Consider the following 20,324-nt stretch of genomic DNA (forward strand, 5'->3'; position numbering starts at 1 on the left):
GGCTTGGAGGAAGTGCTTCTTTGGAAGTTGCTGGACTGGTCTGATCTTCTTTTTGGTTTGACTTTGTCTAGTTATTTCCCCAGTTGTTAACTTGTTAAAAGATCTGAGATGAGAATGTGAGTCGTCGGGAATGAGTATTAGTCTCCACAGTTCTGCAGAATTTGTTCGCATTGAATGGTGACTTTAAATTCAAACATGGTGTACAGTTCTTGTGCCTGTAATACAACCCAGCATAAAGGATTTCATGATGGCCTACTATTTATCATTGAAACTGTTATCAACTGGCAATTTAAAATTTTAAACAAGTTTATCTCTTAATTGTCTGCTGGTGTGCGAATTGGGGGGGGGGGGGGGGGAGGGGGGTGCATGGGTTTATGATCATCTGTGTTCTGCATAGTGACATAAACAGAAATTAACAATCTATTAAGTTATAAACTTGACATCCAAGATCTGTTATTTGTAAATTCTGGTCAGGAACAATTGAACGATTTTGTAGGTCATTGAATGGTTGAATGTCACTGTGTTGCAAATCCAGTGATCGGGAGGTTGGTTTTGGTTCAGCTTCATTTTTCTGTATCACTCCAGACACCGTACCTCCAGGCACAATAACTCTGGACACTATCACTCTGGTTACAACACTGTCACTCTGGACACTATCACTAGATACTTTGAGATCAGACTGTGACATTGGACAGTGTAATGCTGGACATTGCGATGTCAGATGTTTTAACTATAGACACTAACACTGGAAATAGTGACACTGGATATCATTTGGATGCAGATAAAAAAGGAAAACAGTAAAAAAGAAAACAAATGAGATAGAATCTACTTGTAGAAATGGGAACTAAATGGGACTGAGTGAGAATGATTCTGGCTGTTTAATGAACAGAAATCAGAACACTGCAATGATGTCCACATCTAATTGAGGGTCTCGGGGTGGATTGTATAAAGAATACCAATTCCTTCGCCTCCGCCTCATCTGCTCCCAGGAGGACCAGTTCCACTACCGAACAGCCCAAATGGCCTCCTTCTTCAAAGGCCGCAATTTCCCCTCCGATGTGGTCGACGATGCTCTACACCGCATCTCCTCCACTTCCCGCACCTCCATCCTTGAACCCTGTCCCTCCAATCGCCACCAAGACAGAACCCCACTGGTCCTCACCTTCCACCCCACCAACCTCCGGATACATCGTCATTTCCGCCACCTCCAAACAGACCCCACCACCAGGGATATATTTCCCTCCCACCTCTATCAGCGTTCTGGAGAGATCACTCCCTCCACAACTCCCTCGTCAGGTCCACACCCCCCACCAACCCAACCTCCACTCCCGGCACCTTCCCCTGCAACTGCAAGAAGTGCAAAACTTGCGCCCATATCTGCCCCCTCACTTCCCTCCAAGACCTCAATGGATCCTTCCATATCCATTGCAAATTCACCTGCACCTCCACACACATCATTTACTGTATCCGCTGCACCCGATGTGGTCTCCTCAACATTGGGGAGATAGGCTGCCTACTTGCGGAATGTTGCAGAGAACACCTCTGGGACACCCGCACCAACCAACCCAACCACCCCGTGACTGAACACTTTAAATCCCCCTCCCACTCCGCGAAGGACATGCAGGTCCTTGGCCTCCTCCATCACCAGACCTTGGCCACACGACGCCTGGGAGGAAGAGCGCCTCATCTTCCGCCTAGGAATCCTCCAACCACATGGGATGAATGTAGATTTCTCCAGCTTCCTCATTTCCCTCCCCGCACCTTATCTCAGTCCCAACCCCCGGATTCAGCACCGCCCTCTTGACCTGCAATCTTCTTCCCGACCTCTCCGCACCCACCCCCTCTCCGGCCTATCACCCTCACCCTCACCTCCTTCCACCTATCGTATTCCCAGCACCCTTCCACCAAATTCCCCCCCACCTTTTATCTCAGCCCGCTTGGCACACTAGCCTCATTCCTGAAGAAGGGCTTATGCCCAAAACGTCAAATCTTCTTCTCCTTTGATGCTGCCTGACCTGCTGCGCTTTTCCAGCAACACATTTTTAAATTCAGTTTTGCAACCCATTTAGGAAATTCTATCTGTGAATGAGCACTCTGGTTTAGAACCAAAAGCTGATGCGGACCACAACAACTGCTCGAACTCACATTAGGTAATACTTTCTGAAAACACATACAAAGAAAAACAGGAACAAATTCAGATCCTTATCCTCAGAATTCTCAAATGACAGAATCACATCGAACAGAAGAGGCTCTTTGGACCATCATGTTTATCCCACCAAAATGACACTAAATCTACAACAGTCCCACTTTCCAGTACTTGGCCCATAGCCTTGAATGTTATGACATTTCAAGTGCTCTTCCAAGTACTTTTCTGAGGTTTCCGATTTCAATTTCAGGTCCCTCACCAACCTCTAGGGGGGAAGAATTTTGCTGATGTGCCCTTTAAACCTCCTGCCTTTCAGCTTAAAATTACACCACCCTGTTATAGGCCCTTGGACTAAGGGGAACAACTGCTTTCTATTCACCCTCTCTATGGTCTTCATAGATACTCCGATCTCTGTTAGTGAAGCAACCCGAGCTTATCCAGCCTCCCTCTTCACAGCTAAATTGCTACAGCCTAAGCAACATTCTGCTGAACCTCCTTTGCACTCCCTCCAATGCAAACACATCCTTCCCATGCTGCGGTGAGTAGAACTACACACAATGATCCAACTATGGCTTAAACAAAGTCCAACAGCACTTCCCTGCTCTTATAACCTATGTCTTGACGAGTAAAGGCACATATCCTGTACACCTTCTTAACTACCCTATTAGTCAGTCCTGCCACCTTCAGAGATGTGCTAACAAGCACCTTCAGATCTTTTGGTTGCTTTATGCAGCCTGGGTGTCCTCCCATTCACTGAGTACTGCCTTGCTTTGCAACTTCTGGCAAAATGTATCACGTCAGGGTTTATCAGGATTAAATTTTATCTGTCGTTGATCTGCCTATTTGACCAATCTACCTATTTTTGTTTGTAGCCTAAGAATAGTTTCCTCACTGCCAACCACCCAATCAATATTTGTGTCATCACAAACTTACTTAGTATCCCCAACCACCCCCACTCCCACCCCCCAACGACATACACATTCACCCACATACATGAACACACACATGCAGACATACACACACTCACTCACATACACCACACACACACACATACACACTCTTTCTTATCATTTACGAATATCACAAACAATAAAAGATCCAAAATTGATCCCACTGGATACCAGTCTCCAATTACACTAACAGCCTTCTTTCAGCTTTGCCTCTGCTTCCTCTGACTGAGTCAATTTGCTAATTTATTCTGAATTCCATATGTTTTTACATTAGTTGTCAATCTCCTATGTGTGGCTTTGGGACAGTTCAGTGACACAGTGCTTAGTACTGCAGCCTCACAGCACCAGGGCCCTGGGTTCGATTCCAGACTTGGGTGACTGTCTGTGTGGAGTTTACACATTCTCCCTGTGTCTGTGCGGGTTTCCTCTGGGTGCTTGTTTTACGCCCACAGTCCGAAGGTGTGCAGGTTAGGTGAATTGGCCATGCGAAATCGCCCATAGAGATAGGTGCATTAGGCAGGGGTAAAGGTAGGGGAATGGGTTCGGATGGATTAACCTTTGGAGGGTGAGTGTGGACTTGTTGGCCTGCATGGCCTGTTTCTATACTGTAGGGAATTGAATATAATCTTGTCAAAGGCTTTGCTAAAATCCATATAAACTACAACAATTGCCCTACTCTCATTCAAAGACCTGGTCACTTCCTCAAAAACTTTCACCACACTTGTGATGCATTTTGTCCCTCTGACAAAACCACGCTAACAAAAAAGAACAAAGAAAATTACAGCACAGGAACAGGCCTTTCAGCCCTCCATGCCTCTGCTGATCCGGATCCTCAATTAAAATCTGTCGCCTATTTTCCAATGATCTGTATCCCTCTGTCCCCTGGCCATTCATGTAGCTGTCTAGATACATCTTATGCAACGCTATCATATCCATCTCTACCTCCTCCCTGTGTAAAGAACTTTCCACGCATATTTCACTTAACCCTTTCCCATCTCACCTTGAACTTGTGACGCCTAGTAATTAAGTCCCCCACCCTGGTAAAAAAAAGCTTGTTGCTATCCACCCTGTCTATACCTCTCATGGTTTTGTTGACCTCAGTCAGGATCCCCCCCTCAAACTCCATCTTTTTAATGAAAATAATCTTATTCTACTCAACCTCTCTTAATGGTTAGCACCCTCCATACCAGGCAACATCCTGGTGAATCTCCTCTGCACCCTCTCCAAAGCATCCACATCCTTCTGGTAATGTAGCAACCAAAACTGTCTGCTGTATTCCAAATGTGGCCAAACCAAAGTCCTATACAACTGTAACATGACCTGACAAATCTTGTACTTGATACCCCGTCCGACGTAAGAAAGCATGTTATATGCCTTCTTGACCACTCTATTGACCTGCATTGCCACCTTCAGGGAAATATGAGCCTGAACACGCAGATCTCTCCATATGTCAATTTCCCCAGGGCTTAAGTCCAAAGATGTACAGATTGGGTGAATTTACCTTGCTAGATTATTCATCGTGTTCGGGGATATGTAAGCAAGGTGCATTAGATAGGGGAAGTCTGGACTAATTGATGTAGGGGACTGGGTTGGTGTGGACTTGTTGGGCCAAATGGCCTGTTTCTACACTGTTGGGATTCTAATTTACTGTATAGTTTGCTTGAGAACTGGGTCTTCCAAAATGCATCACCTCGCATTTGCCTAGACTGAACTCCATCTGCCATTTCTCTGCCCAACTCTCCAATCTATCCATACTCTGCTGCATTCTCGGACAGTCCCCTTCACTAACTGCTACTCCACCACTGGTCACAGTTCTTCATTTTGAGAAACTCCGTTCCACTATTACTCACAGTCTCCTGTTGTCCAGCCAATTCTCTAGTCATCTAGCTCGTCCAGCCTGGATCCCATGCAACTTCACTTTCTCCATCAGCCTGCCTTGGGGAACCTTATCAAACGCCTTATTGAAGTCCACGTAAATGACATCTACAGCCCTTGTCTCATCAATCAACTTTGTCACTTCCTCAAATAATTCTATTAAGTTGGTATTATCTCAGAGAACAGATAAGGGAGATCTAGTGGACGTGGGTATTTGGATTTTCAGAAATCTTTTGACAAAGTCCCACATAAAAAGTTAGTTTGCAACATCAAAGCAAATGGGATCAGGATAATATACTGACTTGAATTGAGAATTCATAGCAAACAGAACCTGTATTGTTTGGAGTGGAAGGTAATGACACTGGGTAGGATAAAGATCAATGCTTGGGTTCCGGTTATTCGCAATAGCCTTCGTGAGTTTTTTTTTCATTCATGCGATGTATATACTGGGTTCTCTAGACTACTCTCAGATATGTTGTTTATTTATTAATTGGATAATTAATATGACAGGATACTTCATCATTTCTTTGACTTGCAGCCTGAACTTGAACTGAGTTTTTATGCAGCAATTTAAATTCACCAGTGAAACGCAAACCATTGCAAATATAAATTCTGAAATGTTGTAATATCTCAGGTATGTTCCCTGAATGTTATAATAAAAGAATTCTATAATTCTTGCACCGACCACAGAATGATGAAAATGTCGGATAACGACAAAAGTAAAATCACAGACTTTCTTCTGCTTTCCATCTCTGGGTCACTGGGATTCTCTCCTTTGCTCTGGCCCTTCAGTCTCTGATGGGCCCGACTTGTCACAGAAATATGTCTCACTGTCAGTACTGAGCGACAGAATTAAAATGTATGGAACCAAGGGTATTGAAACACAATCAAAACTGTCAAATCCCACCAACCAGCACAGAAAAATAATTCTGCTTTGTATAACAGAAACAATTGGCAATTACCTCTGTCAGTTCATATCTATAGTAGAAGGGGATGTTTTTAAAAATAGACCAGAATGCATGTTATTCAGAGGACGACAGCTGCATTTTTCTTGGTGCATTACTGTGTATCCACATTCTGGAAACAGATGACAATTACATCGATCAGAGGAGGAGGTAACTGTCAACCAGACAGAACAATTTTTGGCTGAATGAATCAGAACATTGTGAACACTACACAGTGGTGAGATCCAGGAAAGACAGGGGAAATTAATACATTTAATCTGCCACAGAATAACCTCTGTGATTATAATAAATAGATCTGCTGTCACCACAGCCATGAGGTAATGGCTGGTGCAGGTTGAGAGGCTGCACTTTCCTTCGGCCAGTCTCATAATTCCGAGTGAACAGGTCCTTCCCCTGTTTAAGATACCCCTTAAAATTCATGTCCTTGAATGAGTTATTGTCATCTTACATAATATAGACAATAGATGCAGGAGTACGCCATTCTGTCCTTCGAGCCAGCGCCACCATTCATTATGATCATGGCTGATTATCCTCAATCAGTATCCTGTTCCTGCCTTATCCCCAAAACCCTTGATTCCACTATCCTTAAGAGCTCTATCCAACTCTTTCTTGAAAGTATCCAGAGAGTTAGCCTCCACAGCCTTCTGGGGCACAGCATTCCACTCACCCACCACTCTCTGGGTGAAGACGTTTCTCCTGAACTCTTTTCTAAATGTCCTACCCCTTATTTTTAAACTGTGTCCTCTGGTTTGGGACTCATCCATCAGTGGAAACATGCTTCCTGCCTCCAGAGTGTCCAATCCTTTAATCATCTTATGCGGCTCAATCAGATCCCCTCTCAGCCTTCTAAACTCAAGGGTACACAAGCCCAGTCGCTCCAATCTTTCAAGTAAGATAGTCCCGCCATTCCGGGAATTGACCTCGTGAATCCAAGCTGCACCCCCTCAATAGCCAGAATGTCCTTCCTCAAATTTGGAGACCAAAACTGCACACAATATTCCATTTGCGGTCTCACCAGGGCCCTGTACAGCTGCAGAAGAACCTCTTTGCTTCTATACTCAATTCCTCTTGTTATGAAGACCAGCAAGCTATGAGCTTCCTTCACTGCCTGCTGTACCTGCATGCTTGATGGGTCAAAATTAACTTCATTTAATTTGTCATGATAAAAGTGGGTGACATCGGCATCAGGCCAGGATGAACTGAATGGAAACAGACCAAGTAAAGTATTGCTGAAAATACATTTGCAATCAAAAGACACAGATTTTTAAAAAGTATGTGATTTAATCTTTATAATGGAGCATGTTGTCCTCTAAATTCTCAAAGTCAGATTACATTAGTGTGGAAACAGGCCCTTCGGCCCAACAGGCCCTTCGGCGATTGAGAGTTATAAGGTAGCCCGGAAGGACCTGAAGAGAGAGCTAAGAGCAGCAAGGAGGGGACATGAAAGGTCCTTAGTTGGTAGGATTAGGGAAAACCCTAAGGCTTTCTATAGGTATGTTAGGAATAAAAGAATGACTAGGGAAGGAATAGGTCCAATCAAGGATAGTAATGGGAAGTTGCGTGTGGAGGCTGAAGAGATTGGGGAGGCGCTGAATGAATACTTTTCGTCAGTATTCACTCAGGAACAGGACATTGTTGTCGATATGAATACTGAGGCACGAATAAGTAGAATGGATGGCTTTGAGATATGTAGAGAAGAGGTGTTGGAAATTCTGGCAAGGGTGAAAATAGATAAGTCCCCTGGGCCTGATTGCATTTATCCTAGGATTCTCTGGGAAGCAAGGGAGGAGATTGCAGAGCCATTGGCCTTGATTTTTGTGACCTCTTTGTCTACAGGAGTAGTGCCAGAGGACTGGAGGCTAGCAAACGTGGTTCCCTTGTTCAAGAAGGGGAGTAGGGATAATCCTAGTAACTATAGGCCAGTGAGTCTCACTTCTGTTGTGGGCAAAGTCTTAGAGAGAATTATAAGGGATAGGATTTATGCACATCTGGATAAGAATGATGTGATCAAGGATAGTCAGCATGGTTTTGTGAAGGGCAGGTCGTGCCTCACAAACCTTATTGAATTCTTTGAGAAGGTGACGAAGGAGGTAGATGAGGGGAAAGCGGTAGATGTAGTATATATGGATTTTAGTAAGGCGTTTGATAAGGTCCCCCATGGTAGGCTACTGCAGAAAATACAGAGATATGGCATTGAGGGTGAGTTGGAGGTTTGGATTAGGAATTGGCTCTCTGGAAGAAGACAGAGGGTAGTAGTTGATGGCAAAGATTCATCTTGGAGTGCCGTCACTAGTGGTGTTCCGCAAGGATCTGTTTTGGGACCATTGCTGTTTGTCATTTTTATAAATGACCTGGAGGAAGGGTTAGAAGGTTGGGTGAGCAAGTTTGCGGATGATACGAAAGTCGGAGGAGTTGTAGACAGTGAGGAAGGATATGGCAGGTTACAGCGGGATATAGAGAAGCTGCAGAGCTGGGCAGAAAGGTGGCAAATGGAGTTCAATGTAGCTAAGTGTGAAGTGATTCACTTTGGTAAGAGTAATAAAAAGATGGATTACTGGGCTTATGGTAGACTACTTGGTAGTGTGGAAGAGCAGAGGGATCTTGGTGTCCATGTACACAGATCTCTGAAAGTTGCCACCCAGGTAAATAGTGCAGTGAAGAAGGCATATGGCGTACTGGCTTTTATTGGTAGAGGAATTGAGTTCCGGAGTCCTGAGGTCATGCTGCAGTTGTATAAGACTCTGGTGCGGCCGCTTCTGGAATATTGTGTGCAGTTTTGGTCGCCATACTATAGGAAGGATGTGGAGGCACTGGAACGGGTGCAGAGGAGGTTTACCAGGATGTTGCCTGGTATGGTAGGAAGATCCTATGAGGAAAGGCTGAGGCACTTGGGGTTGTTTTCTTTGGAGAAAAGAAGGTTTAGGGGTGATTTGATAGAGGTGTACAAGATGATTAGGGGGTTAGATAGGGTTGACAGTGAGAACCTTTTTCCGCGTATGGAGTCAGCTATTACAAGGGGGCATAGCTTTAAATTAAGGGGGGGTAGATATAGGACTGATGTTAGGGGTAGGTTCTTCACTCAGCGAGTCGTAAGATCATGGAATGCCCTGCCAGTAGCAGTAGTGGACTCTCCCTCTTTATGGGTATTTAAGCGGGCATTGGATAGGTATATGGAGGATAGTGGGTTAGTGTAGGTTAGGTGGGCTTTGATCGGCGCAACATCGAGGGCCGAAGGGCCTGTACTGCGCTGTATTGTTCTATGTTCTATGTTCTATGTTCTAAGTCCACACTGGCCCGCCGAAGCGCAACCCACCCATACCCCTAACCTAACTCTACAGGCAATTTAGCATGGCCAATTACACCTGACCTGCACATCTTTGGACTGTGGGAGGAAACCCACGCAGACACAGGGAGAACGTGCAAACTCCACACAGTCAGTCGCCTGAGGCGGGAACTGAACCCGGGTCTCCGGCGCTGTGAGGCAGCAGTGCTAACCACTGTGCCACCGTGCCACCCAATTCTCACCTGTTTACCTGTATTCAAAATCTTCCAAGTTCATCATTAATTTATTTGCTTTCTTGGACAAGTGTGAATCACGTTTTGTAAAATCTCTATGAAAGTGTTAGCTGTTCTGTTGTGATGTAAATGTTACCAGCTGGTATGATTGTGAAAGAAATGACCGATTTCATAGAATTAAGTGAAATGAAATGCAGGTAAGAATGCCAGAAACAACAGTAAGTTTGACAATTGGGAACAATCCTGGGTCACTGAGCTGCCCAAACTTCTCGATTCCTCTCTAAGTCCTTCTGATTATCCAACTCCGTCTCCTAAACCTATACCCTCTAGGTTTGCACTCCTCTCCCCTGGGAAAAAGACCTTGGTGATTCACCCAATCCATGCCCCTCATGATTTTATTAACCTCTATAAGGTCACCCCTCAGCCTCCAATACTCCAGGAAAAATAGCCTCATCCTATTCAACATCCCCCTACAGCTCACGCCTTCCAACCCTGGCAACATCCTCGTAAATCTTTCCTGAAACTTTTCAAGTTTAACAACATCTTTCCTACAACAGGGAGACCAGAATTGCGCACAGCATTCCAAAAGGTCTAACCAATGTCCTGTATAGCCGCAACATGATTTTCTAACTCTCATACTCAACACGCTGAACAATAAAGGCAAGCACACCAAAAGCCTACTTCACTACCCTGTCTACCTGCGACTTCACATTCAAGAAACAACGAACCTGCACCCCAACGTCTCTGTATTTGACAACACTTCCCATTAAGTATATTGGTCCTTTCCTGATTTGCCATACCAAAATGCAACACCACACACTTATCTGAATTAAACTCCTTCTGCCACTCCTTGGCACATTGGCCTATATGATGACGATTCCATTGTACTCTGACATAACCATCTGTACTGTCCACTACACCACCAATTTTGGTGTGATTTGATTTTGATTATTATTTTATTGTCATGTGCATTTTACATTAAAAATACAATAAAATACAGTGAAAACATTTCATTTGTCACCATGACACAGCACTATTTTGAATAATTTAAGAATAAGAAAAAATGGAAAGACATGGCTGAAGATGAGCCAGCTAAACACGGTAATCAATGCCTACGCCATCATCCTTTTTCCACCTCCACTTCACCATCATCTGCAGTGGACCCAACCAACATTGAAGTTGCTGATCCTTAGACATGTACTGCTCGACCATTCCAAACCAAATGGCTGCGCCAAACCTACCAACGTCAGAGCTGTATAACTCACCGGTAGACCCACCTCGTCGATGTTGCCATCGTGCCTTTCCACCACTGCACTGGTGCTAGTGCTGGACCCAACCTACAATAAAGTCGCCAAACCTCAGGCACGATCTTTTGCCTCTGGGTTGATCTCACTGATGTCGTCTCCGATATGACAGACACTGATTTTTGGTCCTGTGCATGCTCTGGAAAAGTAAGTAGCTGCTCACTTGAGGTGTGTCCTGGGCCCACTCTTCCCTGTGTTGGACGCTTGCTGCCATGATACTGTCCAAGCTCAGGACAAGGTCAAGAAGAGAAATATAAAACAGAGAAGCAAAAGAAAGAAAGAGAAAAGCGGTCGGAGCAAATGAGTTCTGGCACAAGAGCTGTTCTGCCACATGGTGCTGTCATCTTAGGACGAAGCAAACTTGTTGCAATCTTACTAACCATACCTCCTATATTTACATCCAAATCATTTATGTAAAATGATAAAAAGTAGTGGACCTAGCACCAAATTCTATGGAGCACCGCTGGTCAGAGGCCTCCAGTCTGATAAACAACCCTCCACCACCATCCTCTGTCTCCTATTCCAAAGCCAATTTTGTAACGAATTGGCAAACCCACCCTGAATCCCGTGTGATCTAACTTTACTAACCAGTCAACCATGCAGAACCTTGTTAAAGGCTGCACTAAAATCCAAGTCAACAACTTCTGCTCTGCCCTCAATCTTATTGATTACTTCCGCAAAAAACTCAAGCAAGTTTGTGAGGTTCGATTTTTCTTGCAAAAAATCCATGCTATCTCTACTCAATCCTTGCCTCTCTAAAAGCATATAAAGCCTATCTTTCAGAATCATCGCCAACAACTTACCCACCACTAAAGTTAGACCCACAGGTCTATAGTTCCCAAGCTTCTCCTCACATCCTTTCTTAAACAATAGCACAACATTAGCCAAACTCCAGTCCTTTCGTTCTTCACCCATGTTCATAGATATACAAATATTTCTACGAGGTGCCCCGCAATTTCCTACCCAACTTCCCACAACATCCTGGGACACATATAATCAGGCACTGGAGGGTTACTTATCTTTACATTTTCTAAGACCTCCAGTTCTTCCTCATAAACTGTTTTTAAAAAAATCAATATTTATTTCCCGGAGTTATCGAGCCCCCATTTCTTTTTCAACAGTAAAAATTGATGTGAAATATTCAGTTATCATCTCTCCCACCTCCTGAGGTTCAACACAAAGACAACATTGTTGATCTTTAAAGGGTCCTACTCTCTCTCTCTCTCTCTCTGTCTTCCATTGCTCTCCTGCTCTTGAAGTGTTTATAGAATCTTTTTTGGGTTATCTTAAATCTTACTTGCCAGGCTATATAATTTTCCATTTTTGCCTTTCTGATTTCCTTTTTAAGCATGTTCATACCCTCTTTATACCCTTCAACCAACAGGACCATACGCTTCTGAACTCTCATTATCACACTTTTAAAGACTCCCACTTGTCAGTCATACTTTTACCTGTAAACAGTCTGCTCTAATCAACTTTTGAAAGTTATTGCATCATTCCCTTAAATTTTGCCTTATTCCAATTAAGAGCTTTAACTTTTTTGGAAGATTTATCCTTTTCCATAGCTATTTTAAAACTAACAGCATTACAATCACTAGTTCCAGTCACTTGCTCTGCGTTATTTTGCAAAAAATATTCAAGTTTTGCTCGTTCTCTTCAGGAACATTTATATATTGATAAAGAAAATTTTCTTGAACACATTTAACAAATTCTTCACCAAACAAAACTTTAACACTACGACAGTCCCTCAGAAATATCTATTCTAATTGCAGTAGTAATGTATTCCTTAATTAAATATGCCATTTCCTCTCCTCTCTTACTATCCCTCCTATAACACCTCAAGCCTGAAATGTTGAGCTGCCTCTCGTGTCAATTCCTCAGCCAAGCTCCTGTAGTAGCTTTGACATCCCAAACCCACATTCCCATACATGCGCTGAGCTCATCAGCCTGACCTGAGAGTTAAATCATTCTCTGACCGCTCATGTCTGACTTTTCGAATTAACTTGCTCTTTTCTGATTCAGAACCATCCTCAGATTTCTGTCTATTCACTGTTAGTTCGAAACTCCCAACTCACCACTCTAAAAATGTTGACAGGATCCGAAACTAGAACTAGCAAATCTCCCCAGTCGGATATTGGTCCCTTTCCAGTTCAGGTGACACCCATCCTTTTTGAACAGATCTTTTATGTCCCAGAAGAGACCCCGATGATCCAAGAAACTGAATCCCTGCACATTGCACCACCTTTTCAGCCACTGATTTATCAATCCTATCCTTCCCTCAAGCGAAACCCCAAAAACGCAGAAATGCTGTGCCGTCCACATTTCGGAAGTAAGCCCTTCATCAGGAATGTGACTTGTTTTCAATAGATTCCAGTATCTGCAGTAATCTGCTCCTACATTTTCCCCAGTATCAGATTTTATTTCTCCCTGTCTCACAATTATCCATCCCCTTTATCTGCGTCTCTTCTCTCTCTTTCTGGGCTCCATCTCCACCTATTACAGGAGGGAGAGCCACTAACTGCACTTTTTTCCGAGCTACTTTCAGTACTGATGAAGGGTCACTGAATCTGAAACGTTACCTTTGTTTTAAATCCACAGAAGCTGCCAAACCTGCCGAGTTTCTCCAGCGATTTCTCTTTTCATCCACATTCACTTCCAGATGACGTTCCCAACACGGGACCGCACTTCTATTGGCTATAAGCACGAGATTGACAGATGTTCTGATCAATCAGAGCTGGATGAGAGTAAAGGCCCGCCCTGAGGGCTCACGTGGGGTCTCGAGGCGCGGCCGTTTAACCGACTCTGCGCGAGCTCGCGGACTGGGGCCTCGCGCTGGAGAGAAATAAGAGTTTATTTTTAAGTCTTTCCAGTGAAGGTGAGAAAACATCTATGATACTAATCAGTAAATTGTTAATGTGCAGATACACTGAGGAGGAAAGTTTTTCTATCCAATTACCTGTCCAAATGATGTTGGCACTCGGGGTTAACAGGACACCAGATCAGGATGAGATCCATCCAAGGATCCTGATTGAAGTGAGAGGGGCACTGGACACAACATTACAGTCTCCTCTGGACTGAGAGGAGGTGTCAGGAGACTGGAGGGTTATCAACATTATGACCTTGTTCTATGAAGATTTGTAAGTTAATCCTGGAATTGACAGCCTTGTCAGTTTAACACTGCTGTTGGGAGAGCTTCTGGAAGCAACTATTGTGATAAAACTGATAATCACATGTGTGGGATATAGGTAGAGTAGTGTTACTTCTGCAAGCATAATTGCTTATACAATGTGAATGAACTAACCTACACCAGTGTATAATGGTTTCAGCAAAGAGCTGAGTTAGCTAAAATGTGCATACAAGAATGGAAGATGCATGCAAACACTGGAAGAGGTTACAGACAAGTAGATAAGTTGAAAAAGAACATCAAGATATTCTAAGCTCAGCAAATTTCCCTCATGCCAGCACTGAGGCGAGCCAAGTCACTTATAGGGGGGAGGGTCGCCCGGCTTGGAGTAGGGGGAGAAGTAAACAAGGGCAGAGCGCAGCTGGGCAGGGGCAGAACACAGTAAGGAATATTGATAGGTTTGAAGGCCAATGAGGTAAACGGAGAACTACTGAGAATTAAACTGTATAAATTGTGGAGTAATTTCTGGATCGGGGTGGCTATCTGCTAGTCACCTCTTCTTGCAAGAATGTTTCAATAAAATTCGCTGCTTCAGAATTTGACTCGGACTGAAATTTATTGTGAGCTCTGTTTCTCTCACATCAAAAAAGGAGAGTTGGTTAAAAAATGTCAAGGGGAAATTGTGTAAAACTATCTTGCTGAAGTTTTCTGATGACTTAACAGAAAGGATCGATGAGGGCAATGTTACTGATGTGATTAACATGGATTTCCAGAAGATAGCATACAACAAATTGTGCGGAAGATTATAAGTCATGGTACAAGAGGCACGGGCAACATGGATACAACATTAACTGAGTGATAGGAAAGAGAGAGTCAATGGTCAGTGGATATTTTTCTGGCTGGAGGAAGATTTGGAGTGGAGTTCCCAATGGGTCAATATTGGGACCGTCATGTTCCAGTAAGGAGAAAGGATAAGGATAGCAAGGTAAGGGAACTTTGGATAAAGAAGGAGGTTGTGAATTTACTCAAAAAGAAAAAAAGCAAATGGAGGGTTTAGGAAGCTAAAATTGGACAAGGACTGTAAAGAATATAAAGAAAGCAAGAAAGAATTCAAGCAGGGAATTAGTAGAGCAAGACATTTGTATCTTCACTCGCCACTGGAGAGGTACTGGAGGACTGGCAAGAACCTAATGTTGTTCCTCTGTTCAAGACTGCAATTAGGGATAATCCAGGAAGTAATAAACTGGTGAGTCTTTCATCAGTCGTTGGGAAGCTATTGACAGAATTCTCCAGGATCGGATTTAAGCACATTTGGAAAAGCACTGCCTAATTAGGGGCAGTGAGCATGGCTTTGTGTAGGGCAGGTCGTGTCGTACTAACTTGGTTGAATTGTTTGAGGAGGTGATCGATGAGGGTAGAGCGGGTGGATATTGTCTCCATGGATTTTAATAAGGTTTTTGACAAGGTCCCTCATGGTAGGCTCATCCAGAAGAGTATAATGCATGGGATCCACAGTAACTTGGCCACATGGATTCAGAATTGGTTTGCCAATAGAAGGCAGAGAGCAGTTGTGGAAGGGTGTTTTTCTGGCTGGAGAATGGTGACTACTGGTGTTCCGCAGGGAATCACACTGGGACCTCTGCTTTTGTAACAGATATAAATGACTTGGATGAAGTTGTAGATGGGTGGGTTAGTGAGTTTGTAGATGATGCAAAGATCAGTAGAGTTGTGGATATTGTAGAAGGTTGTGAGAGGATGCAGCGGCATATAGATCAGTTGTAGAAATGGCAGATGGTGTTTAATCTGTCTCAGTGTGAGGTGCTACTCTTTAGGAGATCAAATGTTATGGAAAAGTATATAGTTAAGGGCAGAACCCTGAACATATCGATGTACAGCGGGATATTAGGGTTCAAGTTTGTAGCTCCCTGAAAGTGGCCACGCATGTAGATAGGGTGTTAAGAAGGTGTGTGTCGTACTTCCAGTATTGGTCAGGACATTGAGTCCAAGAGTCAGGAAGTCATGTTGCAGCTTTATATTATGTTGGTTAAGCATACTTAGAATTTTGCATTCGGTTTGAAGTTAAAAATCACACAACACCAGGTTATAGTCCAACAGGTTTATTTAGAAGCACTAGCCTTTTGCAGTGCTTTTGATGACCATGGAATATAAGATCGTAAGACACAGAATTTATAGCAAAAGTTTACAGTGCAATGTAACTGAAATGATATATTGAAAAAGACCTGTGTCTTATAATCTTATACTCCACAACCACCAGATGAAGGAGCAGCACTCCAAAAGCTAGTGCTTCCAAATAAACCTGTTCGACTATAACCTGGTGTTCTCTGATTTTTAACTTTCTCTTCCATCATTGTATAATTTGCTCTAGAAATAGACTTGCCTTACCTATGAGATAGTATGCTTTCTCGCATGTCTCATGAACTGCCTTATCTGGAGACTGTCGCTAATCAGCATTTGAATACAGGGTATTGACACAAATCCTGAGAACAATGCACCATTAATACCCACTCTTGGCAAGGTCTCAACTCTGCTGCATGCAAGTGTAAATCAGCTATCTAGTGGCTAATTGTGGTACTGAGTCTAGTTAAGCAAATTGTCGTTGGGCCATTTATAAATCCCCACTGAACTGGAGCTTTTCGACGCAGTCACAATCCATTTGTTTTATGGACTGGCTGCTACCCATGACATATTATGAGATGTAATAAGCTTGGTCAATTCCCAAAGTCTGCATCTGAGATTTTCTTCAACATCGTCCGATGAAGGAAAGCATGCCGTACGCCTTCTTGATCACTCGGTTGATCTGCATTGCCACCTTCAGGGCCTGAACACTCTGTACATCAATTTTTCCAAGGGCATTTCCATTTATCGTGTAGTTCGCTCTCAAAATGCATCATCTCACATTTGCCCGGATTGAGCTATATCTGCCATTTCTCTGCCCAACTCTCCAATCTGTTTATATTCTGCTGCATTCTCTGACAGTCCCTTTCATCATCTGCTAACCCACCAATCATCTGCAAATCAGACCACCTGTACATCACTCCAGATCATTGATGCATATAACAAACAATAGTGGTCTCAACATGGATCCCTGTGGAACACCACTGGTCATAGTTCTCCATTTTGAGAAACTCCCTTCATTGCTATTCTCTGCATCCTGTTGCCAAGCCAGATCTCCATCCATCTAGCTAGTACACCTTGGAGCCCCAGCCAGTGATGCTAATCACTGAGCCACCATGCCAACTTTCCCACAGATGGAAGAAACTGGAACCAAATCAATGAAAACAGAGGAGTAGTTGTGGCTATATCTTCACCCCAATATTGTATAATGTTGCAGAACCATTTGCATTACATCAGTGTCCCTTAGCTTGTTGTCAAGGAAGAGCTGAATCTCATGGTCATTTGTACAATTAACAGTGATCTGTGTAATCACTGGATGGCTGTCTGTGAAAAGGATTGATGGTTACCCTCAGAAACTCAATCAAAAAGTAAAACTTGCTGACTTTTCATGTTCATGTCAGTCTCATTCATACCTTGCGTTGATCCTGTGGGAATTGTGTGAAATAATTGCTGGAGTAGGGAAAGGTCCAGCAATTCCTTTCCCTCCAGCTCAGTCTGAACAGCATCAAGAAGCTGTGACTCTGGGACTGGAACAGATCTGCAGCAATCTCGGCTGGTTCTAACAAGTCAGTCTGACAGAGAGAGAGGTTTGTGTGTGGATGTGGGGATGTCACGGGCTGGGTCCTGGTCACTGGATATCCCACACTTAGTCTAGGTTCAACCCTCCCTGATCCACTAAGCTGCCATCACCTGACTGGTCGCACTGTATACTGCAAAGGTTGTGCATCCTGACAACATCAGTCTCTAAAAATTGTCACATGCCTAATAAAGGTGTGCCAGTACAGCTACAGTGCTGGCGTGGAATACAACGTCTACAGTATGAGATAACTGATGTACGGACAGTCCACAGTGTGCAACATATGTACTGTCTACAGTAATACAATATCTACAGGAATGCAACATCTATAATACTTGATAACTAATATACGGACACTCTGCAGTGTGCAAAGTGTGAACTTCCAACAGTGATTGCTGTCTACAGTGTGTGACAATGACATGTGGACAGTTAGCAGAGTGCACATTTGTATTGTCTACAGTAATACATAGTCAACAGTGTGGGAAGTGAAATTTGAATATTTAGCTGAGTGTAGCCTGCATTGAACACATGGGTGCACAATGAGATGCTGGGTCCTTTCCAGTCTTTACCATTGGACAATGCACCATTTGTTGAAGTCGAAGACTGAATGGAGCCTTGTGGAGATCTGTGTTAGAGGCAAATATTTAACAGACAAATCAACAAAATTGCCTTTGGACTCTGACAAGTTGACCCAACCCTGCAAGCCGACATGAGATAGGGACCAGAGATGTTCAAAGTGAAATCACAGTGAATGCAGTGGAAGCATCAAAAAATGGCCTTTTTAGCGACTGGGAGGGAGATTACTTAATTAATCTTCCCTTACAAATGTGATTTCTTTCAGAGTTTTGTTAGTGGGATCTCTGCAAGTGTCGGGGTCTCCAGTGTATTTGATGAGAGTGGGACAGGCACACATTGTGCAGATGGTCACTGGTTCCAAACTACGACCTGATCCTGACTGATTTTACACATACTGTTGATGCAGACCCTATCATTCCCACAGGGGAACAGCTACAGCGCTGACCAATCTCTGACCCAGTATCAAACACAGACTGTCCACTTTGGTGGCAAGAACAGGAAGGCAGATTACTACCTCAATGGAATCAATTTAGGTAAAGGGGCAATACAAAGAGATCTGGGTGTTCTTGTACACCAGTCAATGAAGACAAGCATGCAGGTACAGCAGGTAGTGAAGAAGGCTAATAGCATGCTGGCCTTCATAACAAGAGGAATTGAGTATAGAAGCAGCTGTACAGGGCCCTGGTGAGACCACACCTGGAATATTGTGTGCAGTTCTGGTCTCCAAATTTGAGGAAAGACATTCTGGCTATTGAGGGAGTGCAGCGTAGGTTCACGAGGTCAATTCCTGGAATGGCAGGATTGCCTTACACGGAAAGACTGAAGCGACTGGGCTTGTATACCCTTGAGTTTAGAAGACCGAGAGGGGATCTGATTGAGACATATAAGATTATGAAAGGATTGGACACTCTGGCAGCAGGAAACACGAGGACCAGAGGACACAGCTTAAAAATACGGGTTAGACCATTTAGGACAGAGATGAGGAGAAACTACTTCACCCAGAGAGTGGTGGCTGTGTGGAATGCTCTGCCCCAGAGGGCAGTGGAGGCACAGTCTCTGGATTCATTTAAGAAAGAGTTGGATAGAGCTCTCAAAGATAGTGGAATCAAGGGTTATGGAGATAAGGCAGGAAGAGGATACTGATAAGGAATGATCAGCCATGATCTTATTGAATGGCGGTGCAGGGTTGAAGGGCTGAATGGCCTACTCCTGCACCTATTGTCTATTGTCTAAAGTCTAACGCTGGGAATAATTACACACTTGAACATATGGTTGTTTGTGTAATAAACATATGTTTAAGACAAATTGAATATAGCTTTATGTACAACTGAAGACAGGTAATAATAAGAAATAATTAATAACAAACAGGTTTATTGTACAATTGAACAAATTGCAGAGCATGGAGTACAGGAGTTGGAATGCCTTGTTGCAGGTGTACAAAAGTTCTTTGAAGAAGTAACAAAGAGGATTGATGAGGACAGAGCAGTAGATGTGATCTATGTGGACTTCAGTAAGGCTTTGACAAGGTTCCCCATGGGAGACGGATTAGCAAGGTTAGATCTCATGGAATAGTGGAAGAACTAGCCATTTGGATACAGAACTGGCTCAAAGATAGAAGACAGAGACTGGTGGTGGTGGAGGGTTGTTTTTCAGACTGGAGGCCTGTGACCACGGGAGTGCCACAAGGATCCTCTACTTTTTGTCATTTATATAAATGATTTGGATGTAAGCGTAAGAGGTACAGTTAGTAAGCTTGCAAGTGACACCAAAATTGAATGTGCAGTGGACAGCGAAGAGGGTTACCTCAGATTACAACAGGATCTGGACCAGATGGGCTAATGGGCTGAGAAGTGGCAGATGGAATTTAATTCAGACAAATGCGAGGTGCTGCATTTTGGGAAAGCAAAGCTTAGCAGGACTTATATACTTAATGCAAAGGTCCCAGGGAGTGTTGCTGAACAAGGAGACCTTGGAGTGCAGGTTCATAGCTCCTTGAAAGTGGAGTTGCAGGTAGATAGGATAGTGAAGAAGGCGTTTGGTATGCTTTCCTTTATTGGTCAGAGTATTAGATTAGATTACTTACAGTGTGGAAACAGGCCCTTCAGCCCAACAAGTCCACACCGTCCCGCCGAAGCGCAACCCACCCATACCCCTAC

The sequence above is a fragment of the Chiloscyllium punctatum genome, chromosome 29 (genome assembly GCF_047496795.1).
Source record: "Chiloscyllium punctatum isolate Juve2018m chromosome 29, sChiPun1.3, whole genome shotgun sequence".
NCBI lineage: Eukaryota > Metazoa > Chordata > Chondrichthyes > Orectolobiformes > Hemiscylliidae > Chiloscyllium > Chiloscyllium punctatum.